The sequence below is a fragment of the Rhinopithecus roxellana genome, chromosome 6 (assembly GCF_007565055.1).
Source record: "Rhinopithecus roxellana isolate Shanxi Qingling chromosome 6, ASM756505v1, whole genome shotgun sequence".
Classification (NCBI taxonomy): Eukaryota; Metazoa; Chordata; class Mammalia; order Primates; family Cercopithecidae; genus Rhinopithecus; species Rhinopithecus roxellana.
The window spans coordinates 35,265,001-35,288,181 of NC_044554.1; the positions used below are offsets into that span (position 1 = coordinate 35,265,001).

The window sequence follows — 23,181 nt, forward strand, 5'->3', positions numbered from 1 at the left end:
CACCTGTGAAGTAGCCACAGCCCTCCAGCCTGAGCAACATAGTTTGAGATTCCATCTCTAAAAAAAAATTAAGATTAAAAGAAGACCCAAATCTGGTATAGGCATTTGAACTAGCAGTCAAAAACATCAAAGCAATTATTATAACTGCAATCATATGTTTAAAAGATTAAAGTCATGGAAAATATTTTTAAAGAACCAAAACAAATTTCTAGACATGAAAAAATACAGTCCCTGAAAGAAAAACACAACTGGATGGAATTAACAGCAGGATTATGCATTGTAAAAAAAATTAGTGAAGTTGGTGACACAGCAATAGGAACTATTCAAAACGAAATACAAAGAGGAAAAAGAGCAAAAATCTAACTGAGCATATATAAAATATGAGAAACTTAATCTACCTAATTTACATGTAATTGAAAAAATATTTGGAGAAAGAATTCCCCCTCAATTACCAAATTTGATGAAAACTATAAATCCAAAGGTCAAAGAACCTTGGTGATCCCCAAATACACACACACACACACACACACACACACATAAAACTATACTAAGACATATAATAATTAAATTGCTTAAAATCAGTAATAAAGAGAAAACCTTAAAAATTGTCAGAGGGAAAAAATATACATACAAAAGTACAAAAATAATGATGAAATCTGACTTCTTATCCTAAACAATGCAAGCCGAAGATAGTAGAGCCACATCTTTTAAGTCAGAGATGAGTAGAAGAGAGGGATTGTAAATGAGCATAAGGAAGGTCTTGGAGATCACCTCCAAATGTTCATTATTTTGATTGTAGTAATGTTTCCACTGGCATATACAGATACCAAAACTTATCAAGTTTTACACTGTTAATATGTGCTGTGTACTGTAGGTCAGTTACACCTCAATAAAGCTATTAAAAAAATAAATGCATGAAAACAAGGTCAACTTCACTAATAATGAAATGAGTATGAATCAAATCAACAATGATATTTCTTTGTCTCTTTCATGTGCCTGAATATATCATTTTGATCTTAGTAATTAATGCTTTTGATAGTCTAGTGAGAAATGGCACTCAATGAATTTTTAATAGAAACAACACTTTGGAAAATAACTTGGAAGTAAGCCTCAGAAACTTTGAGCCATTAGTTCCACTTCTAGTCATATACCAAGAAAATAATCTCAAACAGAAAAAATATTTAATCCAGAATGATTTTTCAATGCAATATTATATGTAAGAGTCCAAAAAACTGAACTCAAGGCTACTACTGTGAAAATAAACAACACAATGGCTTTGCACACAGAAGTTTATTTCTTCCTTACACAAAAATGCAAGCCAAGGGGCATTTTTTCATCCACTGATCAGAGATCCATACTTGCTCCGTTGTAAGGTTCTATCTCAATACATTGCTTTTATAGGCACTTGTGGCAGGGGAAGTGAATATGACAAACTCATACGTTTATTGCTTCTGACCGGAAGTGAACCATGTAATTTTACTCACAGCCCATTGGCCAGCATTAATCCCACGTGCCCTATCCTGAATAAATGGAAGGCTGGTAACTGTGGAACATACAAAACAGCACCACAGGTGCTACTATAATTCACAAGACAAGAATTGTTTTGTAAAACATTGCCTAGCATAGCTCATGTCTTGGATATCCACCAAAAAATATTACATAGAAATTTAAATAACGTTTTAAAAGAGCTGTTAATAACATGAAAGAAAGCTTATGCTAGGATGTTTTAAAAAACACATTATAAACTTCCATATTTTACTCATTCATCTTGCAGCCTTGTGATTTCAGATTAAATCATTTAATCTTTATACATCTTATTTTGTTCATAAGCAAAATGCAGAAAATATATCTCCCTCATCAGATTTCTGCGAAGAAAAGCAAAACAGCTATGCATGTTGAATTCTTAGTCTAGCGCCTAAATCTATAAGCTTGTCAAGAAATAATACCAATTTTAAAAATGTATTTTTATCTATAGAACTCATCATCTAATACATATTATATATTCAGTTTTTGGAATTGCTTATTTTTTGTGTCTTCTCAATAGAGACTCAATAGACTTTTACTTGCCTAGTGATGCATTCCTACTCTCTAGAACAGTGCTTGGTACATAGAAAGTGTGCAAAAGTTATATGTCGTTAGGGGTCTATATGGCTATAGAGAGGTAGCACAAGGGAGCCTGTGGTAATGGAATAGTTCTGTACCTAAATTGTGATGGGTATACAAATCTAAACACATGATAAAGTCACATATAACTATATATGCATACATACAAATGAATGCATATAAAAGTGGTAAAATCTGAATAAGCTCTGTAGATTATTTGGATAATCTATTTCCTGCTTGTGCTATTGTACTATAATTATGCAAGATGTTACCATGACAGAAAACAAAGTAAAGGGTGCATAGGAATTCCCTGTACATTTTTCTGCAACTTCTTACAGATCTATCATTATTTCAAAAGGAAAACGTTTTTTAAGTTGCTGCACAAATAAACACAATTTGCAGCTATGTTTTAAAAATAGAAATTTGAAAAGCGAGAAGTAAATCTTTCTTTGGACCTTGTAACGATGGGATATTTATTTTTATCTTTCTACCTTTCTGTTAAAATTCTTAATGGAAAAAAAATTAACATTAGGCCTTAATTTTTGGTTTGTTTCTTTATTTCTTCTTTAGCTATTCATTTAATCTCCTGCCCCGGGAAGAGGCTTTCAAATAATCTTTGGAATTTAAAGGCATCAACCTTACCTCAACCTCAGCCCCCAATCCAAGCCCCTAATTTGCACTACGGTGAGAGAAGGTCCATGGAGCATAGTGAACCACATGGAATCTTAGAGAAGCTGTTTGGAGGTTTTCTGATCCTCACAATCTCTCTAAAAGTCTTTCTAATCTGCTTGCCTGCCTTCTGCCACTGCAACAGTCTATTCTTCTTGCTTAGAATTTGAAAACTCATTGAAAGAACAGATTTAGTTTGTGTTTTTTAGCTACTTTGCCTAAAGGAAATATTTTCTCCTTGCCCCACCCACCTGAAACAGAAAGAGATGCTCTGTGGGCAAGTAGTTGCAAAGCCCAAGCCCACGACTAATTCTTTCCATTCCTGGAAGGCAGTGCAGCTTTTACAGTCATACTCATTTAGTTAATTTAATACATAAGAACCTCCTTTCTTCTCCTTTATGCCACTTTACCAGATAGCCACTTGGTGATAATTTTCATAAATCTGTTGGAACTAGTAATCTCGCAAAGTGCAGAATGTCTCTGATAGTACTTCAATGAGAAGGCTGTATCAGAACCAACGCCTAAGAAATAACTTCATTAATAATAATAATAGTAATAATAAAGCACATTTTCACAAGAGTACACAATTTCTAAATGGTTTTGTAATTTCTTTCCACACAGCTCTATAAATTTCCTAAGCACAGAAGTCCCATAAGTTGTCTCTATAAATAAACCTCACTGAATCATGGGGAAGCTCCACAGCAAAACTCCAGCCCCCTCCAACCTCCAGTCAAGCCCGGAAAGAAAGATGGAGACGTCTATGAACAATAATTCTGATTTTCACGCTCTTTTCCTACTTTTTTAATCTCCAGGCTGTTTGTCTGTCTCCTCACCACTTCTGTGAAGGTAAATCTCACTCTAAGCACATGTGAACTACAACATTAGTAGCAAGGAGGGTGTCTTTACCCCTAGGAGTTTCTGAAATATAACGTATTTAGTTTAAAAGGCTGCAAAGACAATGGGGACAGAGGGACAGTTCCTTGGAAAACAGTCCTAAAGGTTGTGTGCGGTGGAACCTTTGGAAATGTGTGAAACACAGGAAGGTATGTCTATGGGTTAGAGGTTCTGTAAGCCCAAAGCGGACAAAAGTGTCCTTGAGGTTTATGCTTCTGTTTTTCTCATCTCAGAATTTTACAGTCCTGACCTATTCCTTTTTTATTGTGCAGTGTTGAAAGGGATTCCTCTCTCCTCATTTCCACAGCATGAAAACTAAGGTCCCAAGAAGAAAAAAGATTGCTCAGCATTACACAAGAGTTAATAACAGAGCACAGGCTGCTTTCCCCAAGTTCTCGGTCTTTCATCTTGCTCTTCTTACTACATGACCCTTAGAGCTGAGCTCATTCACCCACTGGCTCCCTGTGTTGGGAGACAGGAGGCAGGGACACCCCACCCAACTCTCACTCTTGGCACACAGACCCAGGTGCAGGCACGACTCCTGATGGTGGAGGAGGACACAGCCCTCCCTCTTCAGTATAATTTTCCCACTTCACCCCCTCCTGACCTTCCCTTCAACTTCTCATTTGAAAATCAAAATTGTACTTTATATTTAATTTTCCAACAACCTAATATTTAGACAAATAATTTTAGTACATATATGTATATATGTATGTACTTGATTTGTATATACTTGATTTTGTATATATACATAAATACACATATTTATATACTTAAGTTTGTTTCTATACAGAATAAAAGGAATTCTTTGGTCAGTCTTCCACACAAGAGATTGCACAGACCTGAAAATATAAATAAACTTTCTGTACATTAATGTGTATATTAAAAGTAAGATGGTGGAAACCAGTGGTATGGTGTTCCTATGTTTATATTGGGAAGAAGTGATACTGCATATCAAAAAAAAGAGATGTTCTAAATAATTAAACAAAAAGTCTTATGTATTTGTACAAATACAAATAATGCCAAATTAGTGGCCTTAATGATGCCATTGGTGTTACAGTTGGAAAGAGTGACTAGTTGGGACTGTAAGGTAGGATACACTAAATTAACTATATTATACCAGAGCTTGCAAGATACCCCCTTAATCAGGTAATGATCATGAACATCATTAGTAATTGGATAAATTGAGATCATGTGACATCTCACAGAATGAAGAGCTCAGCTTCACAGAAGTGATGATTTTGTTAAAATGCATAACCTGAAACGAATCATAAGGAAACACCAGGAAGATCCAAAACAAGGAAATATAAAATAATTGTCCTGTAGTCTTCAAAAGCCTCAGTCATAAAAGTCAAAGAAAGACTGAGGAACTATTCCAAACTGAAGGTTAAAGAAACATAACAACCAAATGGAACACACAATTCTAGACTAGATCCTATTGCTATTAGCGCCACTATTGAAATAACTGGCAAAATTCAAATGGGGTATGGAGATTAGAAAGTAGTGATGTATCAATGATAGCTTTTCTGATTGTGATGATTATATGAAGCTTATATAGGAGAACCTTCTTGATATTCAGGGGTGATTTGTGGCACTATTTTAGCAACTCGTTCTCACATGTTTCGGGGAATAAAATGTTCTCTACACTTTAAACTCCTGTAGAGTTTGGACAATTTAAATGGTGTTGATTGCATCCTTATAATGCCCTTTTACATACTCCTTTGTTCACTATTTTTTAATGTATTTCTAAAAAAAAAAGTAGTTCATTTTTTCCACATTTTAAAGTATGCTAAACTAGGATGCTTTTTATAATCAATGTCAAAAGAACCTGCTGTTTTCCAAACAGAGGAGTACCCCAGGCTTGAATCAGAGTTGTTAAGACATTTTTAATATCCTGCTTTAAAATAGATTGGTTTTTGTTTTTCCTTTAGGAGGATGTTAGGGCATTTTTTTCCTTTCTCCAAACCACCCTATTTGAATTTCTTACATGGGATTGAGGTGGGGCAGGAGAAAGGGGCTGCAGGTTTAGGGTACAGAGGCTATATATTTCAGTGATCGGGAAAAAAACTTATAAATGTTTCCGTTAGATAGCGTAAAAACTATGACTGCTTGAGAAGTCTGTCAAAGAAAATTGGTGAAATCTTTCCAGAAATGAGTTGGCTAGCATAAATGTTTACTTCTGTTAGAAGGCAAAAGCAGAAATTGCCAAATAAAGATGCCAGAAAAATAGATTTGCTATCAATATGTCATACAATAAATTTAAATACAGTTTTAAAAAACATAAAGAATTTTGTAGCATAAACCAAAGTAGGAATGGGACACAACCTCATTCCATAACCTTTGAGCAGTGAATATAATTTAATAGAAAATTCAGGCAGGGCACAGTGGTTAACAACTGTAATCCCAGCACTTTGGGAGGCCAAAGCAGGCAGATCATGAGGTCAGAAGATTAAGACCATCCTGGCCAACGTGGTGAAACCTGTCACTACTAAAAATACAAAAAAATTAGCTGGGCGTGGTGGTGCGTGCCTATAGTCCCAGCTACTCAGGAGGCTAAGGCAGGAAAATTGCTTGAACCTGGGAGGCGGAGGTTGCAGTAAGTCAAGATTGCACCACTGCATTCCAGCCTGGCCACAGAGCAAGACTCCATCCCAAAAAAACAAAAAAACAAAAAAACAACAACAAAAGAAAAAAAAAGAAAGAAGGAAAAAGAAAATACAATGGCATTTGCTGAGCATTTACTATGTGCTAGGCTTTCCTCACACTACATCTTATACCAGAATGTATATTTGAAGTCAGACTACTTGGTTGCAAAATCTGCCTCCATAAAAATAAGAGTCTGGTTCATCTTGGAACGATGCTTAAACACTATCCCCAACTCATTCTACCAAAGGGCCCACTCTGAGAAATTGTACAAAGGAAAGAAGTTTACAAAACACTAAGAATTCCAACTGATATCATCCTATCTTCAAATAGTGGCCCGAGGTAATGAGTGGCCCCGAAAAAGCCAGAATATTATCCTTCAAGTGTAGAAATGTCTTCCTACCTCCACCAGTGTCTTCTCAGAAACCCAAAAATAACCCAGCAGCACTCACAGTTTCCACCATTCATGGGTACTGTTCCTTAATGGGATATCCCCCAATCATGTGGAGAAAACCCCCACACAGAACACTTAACAATATTTCAAATGTTCATATTGTGGAGAACCACTTACCTGAGCAATTCTTTGGTTTCCTTATTGAATTCTAGTGAAACTTTTCTTCTGGAGCCTGTCAGGTCACCTTGCGAGGCTGTATCTGCTTTCCCTATTCAGGTTGCAACACTGCAGGAATCCCTTTCACCCACCCATGGGAGTACTACGCAGTGAAAGGGCATGGTTGGGAAACATTCAGGACCTGATTACAAGTCCCACTGCCTACAAAGGTCAGGCAGTAATGTGAAGGGGCAAAGCGGGCCTGGTACAGGATGTTGGGAAGGTAAGGGCAGTCTAGCCAACAGAACATGCTTCTAAAAGGGGGCTTTAGATTGTCATGCCTGGAGAATGCAGGCCCTCTGATGCTCTGTTTCCAAATTATTTAAGAGAAGCTGGGAGTCTGCTCCTTCTGTAAAAACTCCTGATTCCTTAAATGTTGGAAATGAGTGAAAAGATTTAGAGGACTATCCAGTTCCCCTAAACAGACCCTTGGGGACCAAGCCTAGCCTATGAGCTGCTGATCTGGGGTCTCTATTATAAGTAAATTTGGAAAAAATTTTTCTGCTTGCACATGAGGCAAGTATCAGTCTCAGCTGAAAATTTCATGTATGTAAAACAAAAATGATTTTGTTTTTATTCAGTCAGCTCAATGCGGACATTGAGTTCCTATCCCACTGATTTCACAGAAAATTCTGTCATAGTCATTGACGAGGTCCTGGACATCCCCTCTGGAGTCTGGTCAGCTCCTTAGGGTACCACAATAACACATGCGTAGGTCAGCCCTTCACTGCTCTTCTAGGGTCTACAGTCCTACCCCAGGTCTCCGCATTCTCTCCTCTTGGCTTTGGTGCTTTTCCAAGGCCCTCCCACCCTCACCTCACTGTCTAAGCACCTTTGGTAATCTGACCAGTGGCTCAGGCTTTGACTAAAGACTGACTCCTTCAGGATGCTTTGCAGAAGCAGCTACATAATTTGGGGGCATGGTGCAAAATGAAAATGTGGGGCCTCTTGTTCAAAACATATTAAGAATTCCAAGGTGGAGACAACAGAGCATTAAACCAGAGAATTAAGAATTCCAAGGGTGAGGCTCTCCTGAGTGTGGGGATCCATGGGACTGCAGTGGTCACACATCCATGAAGTGGCCCTGACGCTTTGCTTTCTGCATTGGAAAAGTACCTGAGGCAAGGAATTACAAATCCTAGCTACCGGACTGAGAGGTGGCAGGGAAGTTGGAAAATGGAGAGGATTACATTGCCATGTTTTCGAGAACTGGTTCAGGTTTAGACATCCTAAACTAAAGACAAGACTACAAATTTCATAAAGCTGAGAGCAATTTGCAGGCCATGTCACCAAGGACTGGTTTCAGAATTCAGCACCAACCCTCTCCATCCACCCTTTCCAGCTTCCAGTCAAGCCAGAAGGAAGGGAATCAGATGGGTTCTCTCTCTCTCTCTCCCCCTCCCTCTCTTTCTCTGTCTCTCTCTCTCTCTCTCTCTCTCTTTCTCTGTCTCTCTCTCTCTCTCCTCGCAATGACCTTACTCTAATATAAATAAGATCTTCTCCCTGCACTGTGGGTTCCTTCACTCCCACCGCTGTGTCTCTCCTCCCTACAGCACCTTTCTCAAAATCAAAACCCTTCCACTTCCCTTATGAGCCTGTTTGACCTGTTTTGCCTTTCTGCCCCAATCTCACAGGCCTCCCTCAATTCTAAACCCTGCTTCCCTTTTAATGCTCATTTCGCTTGGGTCTTTCTGTCCATCTTCTCTCTTCTATATTGTTCACTTTCATCCCCGAGATAATTTAGTTCCTTACAGGTAGAGAGCATCGTGGGCAGAAACTCTTACCAACAGACCACTTGCCTTGTTGTCTAGTACTGCACTTATTAGCCACCAAAAAGACTGCTGCTCTTCAGAGCTGTAACACATGCAATGATGTGTAAGAAAGGTCATCCTAAACTCCTAGGGGCTGTCAGCACTCTGCTTGCAATCTGGCGGGGCTCCCCTCTCTCCTTTCCTCCCAGGCTCCCAGCCAGTCTGCAAAGTCTGAGAAGGAGAGAAATGGGTGGGGGAGTGGTGGGTGAGGGGTGGAGGAACAGAGGGGTGGCCAGTAGTGGGAGGAGGCAAGTGAAATGGAAACTCCTGGCTTCAGCTAGCCCAGACCTCGCAACGGCCCAGGTCCGGGAGTCTTGGTGTGCTTGCTAGTGAAGGGGTTTTCTCTGCTACACTGGCCCCATGTCCTGCCAGCCCCTAAAACATACACACACATACACACACACACACACACACACACACACACACACACACACACAAAGAGAGAAACATGAGGCGCCGAGAGGACTAGCCAGTGATCTCAGCCTCAAGGACTTTGTACTACAAGAGCACTGGCAACTGAATTCCAAGGTCATGCTCCATCTCTACCTGCTGCAAACCCCTTCTGCTGTTTGCATTTCACTGTTCCTTTTTCTGTAATATAAAGGAGGAGAGTGGATGAGATGTTTTAGCTCTGAAATTCTATGACCAATTGCACAGCAAAAACAACAGCAACCAAAAATGGTGGTTTTGCTTGTGTGCCTGGAGAGAGTGTGGGGGTGGGCAGGCTTATGTCCTGTTGACTATCAGCTTCTGAGGGGAGGAGGGATCTGGCAAAAGAGAAGTGCAGCTGTCTTGGCAGAGAGAATGAGAAATGAGAGAATGAGAAAGAGATGGTAACTGCAAGCAATCCTGGTCTTTTAGAAACACTCAGTCTACAATCCCCAAACACCCACCTGCCCCCACAGTTCCCCCCCCCAAGACCCCATTTAACTGCACAAATACACCCAGACGCTGGCTTTTCCTTTCACCATAGTAGTCATAAACTACGCCTCTGTGCTAGTAGCTGGATGTGTTCACTTCTAGAAATCTTTTAGAAGTAAACTCCTATCGATGTCTGTCCTCCAATCTCAGGCCAGGCCTGTGTAGTTTTGAAGGAGACTAGATTTGCAGGGAAATGAGGAGAGAACAAACAGCTTGGAGATTTTAAGAGCAAAGGAGGCAAGGACCAAGGAAATCATGGAAGAAGTCTGGAAGGATCTGTCCATTCTCTGGTTATGGTGAACACTCACATAGGGTTTTCCATGTGCCAGACACTGCTTTAAGAGCTTTATCTGTATTAAGTCATTTAATCCTCATAAAAATTACATGAAGTAGAGACAATCACTATCCCCAATGTTACAGATGAAAACACTAAGACAGAAGTTAACAAGTCCTCTGCGATAGGTAGGAAAATGGCTCCCTAAAGATGTTGCTATGGTTTGGCTCTGTGCCCCCACCCAAATCTCATCTTGTAGCTCCCATAATTCCCATGTATTATGGGAGGGACCTGGTGGGAGATGATTGAATCAAGGGGGCGGATCTTTCCCGTGCCTTCTCATGATAGTGGAGAGGTCACAGGAGATCTGATGGTTTTAAAAATAGGAGTTTCTCTGCATAAGCTGTCTCTTTGCCTGCTGCCATCCATGTAAGATGTGACTTGCTCCTCCTTGCCTTCTGCCATGATTGTGAGGCCTCCCCAGCCACGTGGAACTGTGAGTCCAATTAAACCTCTTCCTTTTGTAAATCGCCCAGTCTCAGAAATGTCTTTATCGGCAGCATGAAAATGGATTAATACGATGTCCAGATCCTAATTTCCAGAGCTTGTGATATGCAATGCTGCATGGCAAGGGAGAATTAAGGTTGCAGACAGAATGAAGGCTGCTGATTAGCTGACCTTGAGATGGGAAATTATCTAGATTAACGGATAGGTCCAATTTAATCACAGGGTCTTTCAAAGTGAAAGAGGGAAGCAGGAGACTTGGAGAAGGAGATGTGACACAGAAGCAGAGGCTGGAGCCATGAAATTGCTGACTTTGAAGATGAAGGAAAAGGCTGCAAGCCAGAGAATGCAGGCAGCCTCTGGAAGCTGGAAAAAGCAAGGAAAATAGATTTGCCCCTAGATCCTGCAGAGAGAAATGCATCCCTGCCTACACCAGGATGATAGTCCAGTAAGACCTGTGCTGTACTTCTGACCTATAGTCCTGGAAGATGTAGTGAATCTGTGTTGTTTTAAGCCACTAAATGTGTGGTAATTTATCACAGCAGCCTTAACAATGAATATACACCCCAGCTTTTAAGCAGGGGATGTGGTGGCTTCAAAGTCCAGGCTTTTTCCCTGCTACTCCTTTCTTTGTTTCCTCCCTCATGCCCAATATCTGTCATCTATTGATTGGTTAGTAACTTTCTCAATGCCTTACTGTTTTATTAAACTTATAAAAACAACGTATGTGATTTTTAAAAAAACAATTCAGTGGTTGTGAAAGTAAGAATCAACAGACAATTTCTCCACCATTAGCCCCGCCTCTTACATAAGCACATGCAGCATGTCTTCTTCATACAAGAATGTAATGCTAAAGCTGGTGCGGTGGCTCAGGCCTGCTATCCCAGTACTTTGGGATGCCGAGGCGGGAGGATCACTTGAGCCCTGGCGTTCGAGACCAGCCTGGGCAACAAAGTAAAACCCCGTCTCTAACAAAAAATCAAAAATTTAGCTGGGCGCGGTGGTGGAGCACTTGTGGTCCCAGCCACTGAGGAGGTGGAAGGATCGCTTGAGCCTGGGAGGTTGAGGCTGCAGTGAGCTATGACTGCACCACTGCACTCCAGCCTGGGTGGCAGAACCAGACCCAGCCCCCGAAGAAAAAAAAAGGAAATTAAGAAAGAAGAAAAGAAAGAAAAAAAGAGATCCTACTCTCCATTTTAATACAACCTGCTTTTTTAATTAAAAAATATATCTAGAACCGATAGATTTTACTCGTCCTTAAAAACAGTCGTGTATTATTTTATATAAACATCTCTCGCTATTTATCAAGGCCCTCACTTGTTCAGAAATAGCCTCATTTTTGTTTTGTTTTCAACAATTTACTCCCTATATTCCTCGGCGGGCGCCTAGGCCTGCATCCGGGATTCGGAGTCACATCTGGGGGCAGGGCCTCTGATGTCTAGGGGTGGGGCGGCAACGCCCAAGCCCCGCCCCCGTCCGCGTCGATCAATCAGCTCCCGGGACAGCACCTCCTCGCCACCCCCCGCCCCCGCAGTCTCCGCCTACGGTTTTCCACATCCTGCAGTCCCGAGCCCGCCGCCCTGTGCCTCCTGGGCAGAGAAGCTGCTTCCTCCTGGGAACAACCGCCTCCCGCTCCTAGCAGGTTCCTACTGCCCCGAACCCGCGCTGCAGGGAACAGCGGGGCAAACAGTGAGTGGGGTTCAGCGTAGACTCTGGACCGGGAGAGGCCCGCGGTGACCGAGGCCTGGGCTCCGGGTTAGTGTCCGGGTCGGGGAGCGGTGCGCGGGGTGTGATGCTGAGCGTCTGGGGAGGGCCGGGCGTAGACTGCGGCCTCTCCGCGCTGCCCCAGGTGATAGAGCTGTTCCACCGAGGATCCCTTCCTTCGTCTCTACCCCGTTGATGATTTTTCTCTGCAGCTCGGTCCCTATTTCATTCTCGCCGCATTGTTATGCCCTCTGCTGGGCGGGAGGCGATGACCCTCCCTATTTTCGTAGGATGTGTTTTTTGCCCCGCAAGGAGCCATTAAGATCTAGATCTGAGCTAGCAGGAACCCTCGAGGCGATCTGATCTCGCCTGCTGGGGGCTTGCATTCTTCTAGGCTAGCTTGCCTCTGTTAAGCCCAGGTGGAAGTTCTCATCCACCCCAGTGCTCTAGGCGCCCACGGGCTCGGTGTGGGTTTGTGGTGGGGGAAGGGACCTGGGGAGGGGTTGCGGTGAGAGCGGCGCGGGGATTCAGGCTGAATGTTAGTCCGGAATGCATTTGGCCTGAAGCAGCAAGTGCTGGATGATACAGTTCGCTGGTAAACAGCCGAGAGCTGGCCGCTGGTTTGGCCCAACCTGCAACGGAAGAAGTCCTTGAGTACAGGAGAAAAAGATCTTTGCGAATTGGATAATCATGGAAATTTAGAAGAAGTACAGCTCGAACTAGACATAAAGGACATAATGTGTCTGTCTAGCTGACCAGCCAACCATCGGTCCATCACTTTCATCCGCCAGATTTGTTGATGAATTGGTTTCAATACTTGGTTTTTAAAATGTTTAATAAAAAGTACATGAAACATCTCAGAATGTTCTAAAAAATAATGAAACGAATGCCTGACCATCTCCTTGGGTCAAGAAATAGGGTGCCACAGTACCTTAGAAGCCCATGAGTCCAAACTGATGCCAATTCTCCTCCCTTCTCTGAGATGTGACATCTTTCGTGATTTTTATCTTAATGATTCCCTTGCTTTTCTTTTTAGTTTTACCATATTTGTGTGTGTATTCCTAAAACATATGTGTTGGCTTTCTCAGTTTTGTACTTTTATATCAATGACATTATTCTGTACGTATTCCTAAGTTTTATAGATTCATCTTTCGTGCTTCCTTCCCTTTTCATCGTTTATGGTGTAAATGTACATAATTTATCCATTCTACTGCTGATGGACATTGGATTGTTTCTAGTTTTGGAGGTGTATGATTTATCTATAAGCTATGTAACGAATTACCCCAACACCTAGCAGCTTCAAACCAAAGCGAACAAGCAAAATAAATCATGTTACCTCCTATCTTACAGTTTCTGTGATCAGGAATCCAGGAGGGGCTTAGCTGGGGGTCTCTGACTCAGGGTCTCTCACAGGCTGTATCAACAATCAAGGTATTGACTGGGCCTCAGTCATCTCAAGGCTAGGTGTAGGGTCGAGGACCTCTCCTAGGCTTATTCACGTGATTGCTGGCTGCTGATTGGCCTCACTGACCCTGGCTGGATACATCAGTTCTTTGCCACATGGGCCTCTGTATAAATAATGGTTGCAACATGGCAGCTTACTCCCCCCAGAGTGAAGGCTCCCACAGAGAAAAAGAGAAGACAGAAGTCAGATTCTTTTTGTAACCTTAGAAGCGACATTCCATTATTTTTGCCATTTTTTATCCATTAGAAGTGAGTCCCTAGGTCCATCTGACACTGAAGGGAAGGGGGTGATACAAGGACATGAACACGTGGAGGCAGGGATTATCGGGGCCCCTTTAAAGCCTGCCCACGTCCTCCAATATTCAAGTACACTTGTGTGGGAGCTTCTCTAGAGTATACAGCTGGGAGTAGAGTTGCTGAATTATAAGATTTATGTATATTCAATTTTATTAGGTCATTTCTAAACTGTTTCCAAAGTGTTAAACCAGTTTTCACTCCCTCCAGCAGTGGATGAACATTTGTTGCTCTACATACTTGCTGGTCTTGTAAAATTTCATTTTTTGTCAGTCTGGCAGGTATGAAATAACATTTCACTGTGGTTTTAATTGGCATTTTCCCATAACTAATGAGATTGGCTGTCTTTTTATATGTTGATCAGTTTTTGTGCTCTTTGTGAAATTCTGATTCCTGTCTCGTATTCATTTTTATATTGGATTGTTTACCTTTTTTGTTGACTCATTGGAATGCTTTCTTTATATAATCTGGGTACTAAACAATAATTGTTAGCTATATATGCCACAGACATCTTTCCAAATTGCTTTTGAGGTTTTTTTTCTCTGTCTTTATGTCTGTTTCTTTCTCTATCAATGAATCTAAGTTTTGAATTTAATTTCAAGTTAGTAGTACTTTCTTTTATAGCTTGTCTTGTTTGATAATTGTTTTCTCAAGATCATAGATTAATTTTAGTGTATCATTTTCTAAAAGTGTTATGGTTTTGCCTTTGGCAATTAGACTTAATCCACATGGAAACTGATTTTTATGTTGTTTATTCCATATGAATAATCAATTGCCCCAGCACCAGTGATTTGCATGAATCAGGATTTCCATATAAGCATGAATTTGTTTTAAGCCCATTCTTATTTTCTATTTGTCTAACTCTGCCTCAATACTAATAATTTTTAACCACTATAGTTTTATTAAAAGCCTTGAAATTTGATAGGAAAAGTCCTATCACCTGTTTTTTCTTCGTTACGAGTATTTTAGTTTTACTTGGACCTTTGACCTTCCATATAAATATTTAAATAAACTTATCAAGTTCTCCAAAACAAGAAACAAACAAGCAAATAAACCTGTTGGAATTCTGATTGATATTGGATCAACTCTGTGTCTTAGTCTGTTTTGCGCTACTGTAGCAAAATACCTGAGACTGAGTAATGTATAAGGAACTGAAATTTATCAGCTCACAGTTCTGGAGGCTGGGAAGTCCAAGATTGACTGGCTGACATCTGGCAGGAGCCTTCTTACTGTGTCGTTCCATGGCATAAAGGCAGCAAAAGGGCGAAAGAAAGTAAAAGGAGGGTGAACGCCGCCTTTTATAATGAACTCACTCCCGTAGTGACGGCATTAATTCATTCACTCTGCCGTCATGGCCTGATGGCCTCTCATTAAGCCCACCTCTCAACACAGTTACATTGGGGATTAAGTTTCCAACACCTGCTTTTTGAGGGACACATTCAAACCATTGCTCTCTATAAATCATTTTGGGAAGAAATTACTTCTAAGACATTGGCTCTCTTCCTCAATGATCATGGTTTATGACACTATTTATGTCATCTTCAATGTTTTGTACTATTTTTTATTGTTTTCTTTTGGGTCAGTTTTTGTTAAATTTCTAGGCACATTGTATTTTTACTGTTATTGTAAGTATTTCCTTTTGTAAAACTTATATTTTCTAGCTTATTGTTGCTGGCATACAGAAATTCAGTTGCCTTTTATATATTATATATCAATCAAACTTGAAAATTAATAATTCTAAATTTACCTGTAGCTTCTTTCAGATTTGCTACATAGGCAATCATCTGAAAATAATGATAATTTTGTTTATTCCTTTCCAATTCTTATACCTTTAATTTCTTTTTTCTGTCTTATGACAATGACTAGGAGCTCCAGTACACTGTTGAATGAAAGTAGTAAAGGGCATCTTGTTTTGTCCTTAAGATAATAAAGAGAAATATTTCACTGTATCAACTTAAAAATGGCATTTGCTATAGTTACTTTGTAAACATCTTCCCTATGATAAGAAAGTTCTGTTCTTCTTTTGGTAAGCACTTTTATTATAAATGGATGTTTTTTCAAATGGTTTTCCTGTAGCTGTTGAGAATATATATACTTTTTTCCTTTAACTATATTAAGAACATAGTATAGTATTTAATTTCTGGTATTAAACCAATTTTGTATTCTTGGAATAAACCTTTCCTGGTAAATATGTAGTAACTTCTGTATGTGGTTATAGATACAAAGGTAAACATTAGATATTTATATTTATATGTGTGATTTAAGATTGGCATGTAATTATACTTTTCTGTACTATCCTTTTCTGATGTTGGTATTATCATAAAATAATATGAATAGCATTCTCCGTTATGCTATTCTTTGGAAGAATTTGTGCAAGATTGGGATTATCTGGTCCTTGAATATTTCCTTGAATCACCTGTAAAATCATCTGCGTTTGGAGTGTATTTTGTCAGAAGATTTTAATGATTATAGAACTATTTAGGTTTCCCTATGGAGTCAGTAGTGGTAAATTGTATTTTCCAAGATATGTAACAATTTCACATATACATGAGTGTATTAGTATACATACATGTATATGTTTATTCAATATATGAAAATACATTTGACCATTGAAGAATGCAGCAGTTGGGATACTGACCCCCGTCAGAATTGAAAATTTGTATATAACTTTTGAGTCCTCCAAAACTCAATACTAATAGCCTGCTGGTGAGTGGAAGTCTTACTGGTAACGTAAGCAGTTGATTAACACATATTTTATATGTTATATTCTTAACCAGAGAAAAGAGAATGTTATTAAGAAAATCATAAGGAAGAGAAACATATTTCCAATTCATTAAGTAAAAGTGAATCATCATGAAGGTCTTCCTTGTCATCTTCACACTGAGTAAGCTGAGGATGAGGAGGAAGGGGAGGGATTGGTGTTGCTGTCTCTGGGGTGGCAGAGATAGAAGAAAATCCAGATATAAGTGGACCAAGACAGTTCAAACCTGCATTGTTCAAGGGTCAAATGTATATACATGAATATATATATTCAAGATCAATAAAATTGTTTATAATATCCTCTTATTCTGTTTATAAATCTTTCCATTATCTATTGATATGGCCACTTTTTTATTATTAATATGTGTATATTTTCTTTCTCTTTTTGTTTTATTTTTTCCAGAACTTGGTCTACTTTATTAGTTGTTCAAACAGCAACATAAAAGCTTTATGTCTTTTTCATATTTTTACTTATTTTATTACTTCTTCCTTCTTTCTTGGAATTTTTTCCATGATTTATTTTCTAAGCTTTTATATGCTTAGCTCATTAATGGTGAGCTTTTCTTCATATGTAAGTTTTTAAAGCTATAAATTTCTTTTTTTTTTTTTATGAGATGGAGTCTCGCTCTGTCACCCAGGCTGGAGTGCAGTGGCATGATCTTGGCTCACTGCAAGCTCCCCCTCCCAGGTTCACGCCATTCTCCTGTCTCAGCCTCCTGAGTAGCTGAGACTACAGGCGCCCTCCACCACGCCTGGCCAATTTTTTGTATTTTTAGTAGAGACGGGGGTTCACCGTGTTAGCCAGAATGGTCTCGATCTGACCTCGTGATCCGTCCACCTTGGCCTCCCAAAGTGCTGGGATTACAGGCGTGAGCCACCGCGCCCAGCCTAAAGCTATAAATTTCTATCACTACTTTTTAGCTACATCTTACAAGTTTTGATATGATTATTTTTGATCATGTAGCTTTAATTATAATTTTCTTTGTAGTCTCTTCTTTGAGACATGAATTTTTTAGATAAGTACTTTTTAAATTCCATTTGGCCATTTGAAGTTTCTTTTGTTATCTTCTAGCTGTAGTTGCCTAATTTATATCGTAGTCAGAGATTGCATGGTACCAATTCTTTTAAATTCACTGAAGCTAGCTTTAAAACCCAGTAAGTTTTCTTTGTGTGCATAAAAAGAATGTGTCATCTGTAATTACATGATGTTCTGTGTATATCTTTAAAACAACTTTTAATAATACAACCCAATCTTACATATCTTTAATTTTTTATTTGCTTGAATCGTCAATTACAGAAATAGGTATGTTAAATATTCTCACTATGATGGTGGATTTGACAATTTCTCATTAATCTATATATTTTTGCTTCATATATTTTGAGGCTGTGTTATCAGTGAGTTGTTGTAAATTGAACATTTTATAATGTAGGGGCCTTACATTATGTTACCTATTAATGTTTTTTGTTTTAAAATCCTATTTTTTTTTCAAAGATCAAATCAAGGTTTCTTTGGTTTTTGCCTCATTTATCTCTTTTTTATCATTTGGCTCTAAATCATCTGAATCTATGTTTTAAGTATATATGTAGTAAACTTACTTGGATTTTTTTTAAAGTCTGGATTTTTAAATTTTGTTTGACAATTTATAACTTGTCATTGAATAATTCATGTATATTTATTGTGACTAGTAATACAATTAGATTTATTTCTACCATCTTATTATTTGCTTTTTATTTTTCCACCTTTTATGTTTCTTTTTTCTTCCTCTCCCCACCTTTTCTTCTGTCTTTGTTTGCCCATTTTTTCCTTTCTATTATTTGGACGTTACATGTTTTAGTTCTGATGTTTTAATTTTATAATATATTTAACCCATATAATTCCTATTTTTTGAGATGTTTAACTAGTTTTATAACAGATTTAATTTAGCATACCTAAGTTAAATTGATCCTTAGTACTTTATCTCTTACCCTGCAAGTATCAAATTTTGATCGTTATTTAATACCATCAGCGTATTAAATATGTATTTACCAATACGTGTTTACAGATTTTTCTTTTTGCAAAAAAGCCCGAGGTATGACGTAGAGTAAGGTTCACAAATATTAAGTATACAGCTCAATAAATTTTAAATATGTATATGGTCAGATCAAGATATAGAATATTGACAGCACTTCAGAAGACTTTGTTTTTCCCTATTCCGGGTAATTTTCACTCTCAGAAATAACCACTATTCAGAACTCTTGTCATGATATATTGGTCCAATCTTGATCTTCACATAAATTGAGTCATAAATAGGTATCCTTTTGTGTTTGTTTTATGCAGCATTAGTTTAATGAAGATTCTTCCATATAGTGGTATATAATATATAGCAGTACTTTTTTCTATAGTAATGTAGAGTTATTTATCCATTCTACTGTTGATGGAAATTTATTTTTTCCAGTTTTTGACTATTACAAATAATCTCATTTGAACATATCTTTGGTAGACATAAAAACTTACTTTTCATGAACATACATCTGATCAGCCTAAGTAATGTCAAACAGTTTAACCACATAGCTGTATCAGTTTACACTCCCATCAGAAATATATATAAGTTCCATCAGCTCCAGATTCTCATCACCATTTGATATTGTCACTATAATTAATTTTAGCCACCTGGAATGGATATAGGTATCTTATTATGGTTTTAATTTGCATTGTTTTGATGACTAATTATATTAAGCATCTTTTTGTATGCCTACTGGCCATTTGAATACCATATTTTGTGATGCACCTGTAGATGTATTTTGTCCATTTGGGGGTAAAGGGGTAGTTTCTTTTTTAAATCAATTTTGTGAGTGTGTTAAATGATATTCTGGATAGGCATATACATTTTTTCTTGTATCAGCGATTTGCAAATATCCTCTTCCAATCTTTGACTTGCCTTTTCACGTTGGCAATTATATCTTTTAATAAAAAGAACCTCTTTATTTAATTTTTATAATATCTAATTTTTTTGTTAATAAACCCAAATATTTATGCTTAGGACTTGAGTCGTATTGAAGAGAATTTTGCCTACCTCTAGGTCACAAAAAGATTCCCTATGCTTAATAGTTCTGTCATTCACATTTCGTTTTATAATTTATATCAGGTTATTTTTTGTATATGATATGAGGTATGGGTTAAGGTTCACTGGTTTTTATACAGACGTCCAATGGATCAAGAATTACTTATTGAAAGGCCTTTCACACCGTTAGACTTTTTGAATCTATGTTCATTGAGTAATATTCGTCTCTAGCTTTTTGTTCTTGTAATGTACTTACGTGATTTTGCTATCAAAGTTATGCTGAGTGTAATAAAAATGAGTTGGGAAGGATTTCTTTCTTTGTTTACTATTCTCTGGAAGAAGTTTTATAATATTAGTATTATATTTTTCTCAAGTGTTTAGGAAAATTCGCCATAAAAATCCTTTGGGGCCCAAACTTTTTTGCGGAATGTTTTGATTTTGGACTACATTTTTTTGATGTATAGGATTATTTATATTTTCTGTTTCTTCTTGCCATTTTGGATAAATTATGTTCTTTAAGGAATTTGAAAATTCATCTGAATTTGTTAAATTTATTGGCATATGGTTACTCATAATAGCACTTTGTTATATTTTTAATGTATTTTGGGATTGTAATAACATCCCCTGATAATTATAATGGATTCGCCCTCTGTGTCTCTTTATTGATCATTCTTAGTTTGGTTCATTAAAACCAACTTCTGGTTTTACTGAATTTCTAAATTTTTTAAAATTTGATTCTTGCTTTTATGTTTATTATATTCTTGGATTTACTTCAAATTTGTTGTTCTGTTTCTAATATTTTGAAATAGTTTACCTTCAGTCTTTCCCTTTTATTAATGTAGGCATTTAGAGCTATATAGTTTTCCTTTATTAAGTAATTGCTCTTGCTGCCTCCCACAAATTTTGATAAATTGTATTTTAATTATTATTTAGTTAAAATATTTTCTAATTTCTATTGTGATTTCTTCTCTGACCTTAGGGGTGTTCAGAAGTGTACTCCTTAATTTCCAAACATGGGAATTTTCTAATTAAATTAGGGTTATTTATTTCTGGTTTAATTCCATTAAGATCAGAGAATATATTCTACACCTTTCTGAGTTTCTTGAGACTTGCTTCATGCCAATATATGTTTTATTTGAGAAAATGTTTGACATACACTAAAAATCAAGTATATTCTGTTGTTGGTGAGTGTATATGTACCATATGTGTCAACAGGGTCAAATTTGTTAATTATGTCATTCAAATCTTGTATATCCTTACTGATTTTTTATGCACATGTTTTATCAGATTACTGAGAAAGATGTACTTACATCTTCAACTATGCTTGTGGACTTGTCTATTACTTCTTTTATTATTGTCAACTTTGCTTTATAAATTTTGAAGTTATATTATTAAGGATACAAATTTAAAATTTTTGTATTGCTGTACTGAATTGATCCTTTTATCATTATGAAATGTGTTTTATATCTATAGTAACACTTGTTGACAGTAATGTTTACTTTGCCCATTGTACATATACCATACTAGCTTTCTTTTGGTTAACGTTTGCATGGTATACCTTTTTCCATCCTTTTACTTTCAATATTTCTCTTCTAAATGAACTCTTTTTCTAATTGGATTTTTTAATCCATGTATATTTAGTATAATTATTTACATATTTGGTATCTTAGTTGTTTTGGGCTGCTATGACACAAATGTGATAGACTGGTACTTAAACAGAAAACATTTAAAGATAAACCAGCAGATTTAATGTCTGGTGAGGGCTGGCCTCCTAGCTTATAGACAGCTACCTTTCTCACTGTATTTTCACATGGCCAAGAGAGGGAGCTCTAGTCTCGTTCTCTTCTTAGAAAGATACTAATCCCATCATGAGTGTTTCACACTAACTACCTACATCTAATTACCTACCAAAGGCCCACTTCCTAATACCATTCCACTGGGGGTTAGAATTTCAACATACAAATTTTGGAGGGACACAAACATGCAATCTATAAAAATTGGGTTTAAGCAAGGTTGCAGTGAGCCGAGATCGCACCACTGCACTCTAGCCTGGCAACAGAACGACACTCCGTCTCAAAAAAAAAAAAAAAAAAAAAAAAAAATTGGGTTCAAGTCTACCAATTTGCACAGTTTTCTCTTTGTCCAATCTCTTCTTTCTTATTTTCTCTTTTCTTGATTTCTTTTGAATTCAACACTTTCTATTAATTTTTCTTCTATATTTTGAATTATAAATTTTTTATTATTTTATTGGTTACTTTAGATATTACAGTTCACCTTACTGATTTGTTATGACCTACTTTAAATTATTACTTCTATGTACTCTCAATGTAAAATTTTAAAAGTTTATCTACATCTTGCAGCTGTACTGTTGTCTGTTTTATTTTCTTATATGCTTCTATATTCCATAAGGAATTATATTTGTTTATTTAAACAATCAGTATTCATTTATATTTGCCTGTGTATTTACTCTTTTCAGTGTTCTCTATTAATTCCTAAAGCACTGTGCTTCTATGAGGAATAATTGTCCTTAATCATGAAAGAATAGTTTTAGTTGTTATATTCTGCTGGGAACACATTCTTTCAGCTTTAGTATATCTAAAATTATCTTTGCATTGCCTTTATTTTTTGGGAATATTTTTCTTATATATAGAATTTTAGGTTGGCAGATTTTTCTTTTTCTTTTAGGAATTCTGTTGTGTTCTCATTTTCATCATTGTTTTGAAAACTTAGCTGTATTTTTTTGTTCATTTAAATGAGAAGTATCCTTTATCTCTGGCTGCTTTTCAGATTTTCTCTATGAATTTGGTTTTCAGCAGTTTGAATGTGATGTGTCTGAATGTAGTTTTCTTTTTGTTTATTCTGCTTGGGAAACGTAAAGTTTCTTCAGCTTGTGGTTTGATGTTTTTCAAATCATTAATTAATAACATTTTGCTTGTTTTATTATCTCTCTCCTTTCCTTCTGGGACTCTGATTACTCATATCTTACAACTTTTCACCCTGTCTTGTAATCCTGTTACACTCTTTCTGTATCTTTTGATCTCTTTGTGTATCATGTTTTCTTTCCTCTTATGTATGAATACTTTCTACTTACCTTTGCTATACTTCATGAATTCTCTGGTCTTTTGTGTTTAATATGCTATTAAAGCAATCTGTCAAGTACCAATTTTAATTATTTTTCTTTTTTAATTTTTAATTTTACTTTTTTATGAGTTTTATTTCTATGCTGAAATTCCACAGCCTTGTTTCTATATAATTTCTTAACATATTAATCACAGTTGCTTTGAACCACTTATGCCCATGTCTGTTTTCTGTTCTCTTGAGTTATTGTCAATTTATTCTGTTTTTTAACCTCTTTCTTAATTTTTGATTGAATGCAGAATATTGTAGATGAAAAAATATTAAAGTTTTGGTTGATGTTATTTTCTTTCAAGAGGATTTTTTGGGGAAGTGGGCAGATAAAGTACCAGCAGATTACTTTGATGCTATCAA

At 37.3% G+C, this 23,181-nt stretch overlaps 1 protein-coding gene across 7 annotated transcripts in view; it reads left to right on the forward strand.

The window, feature by feature from the left end:
- Nucleotides 1-11,916: 11,916 nt before the first annotated feature.
- Nucleotides 11,917-23,181, forward strand: part of TCAF1 (TRPM8 channel associated factor 1) — a 52,338-nt gene continuing 41,073 nt past the window's right edge. For 2 of the 7 annotated variants that reach the window (XM_010379413.2, XM_010379415.2), the window contains exon 1: nt 11,917-12,184. The gene's annotated coding sequence lies outside the window, so the exon portion shown is untranslated. The remainder of the gene's footprint in view (nt 12,185-23,181) is intronic. The other 5 variants (XM_030932759.1, XM_030932763.1, XM_030932762.1 and 2 more) reach the window with 4 other exon arrangements.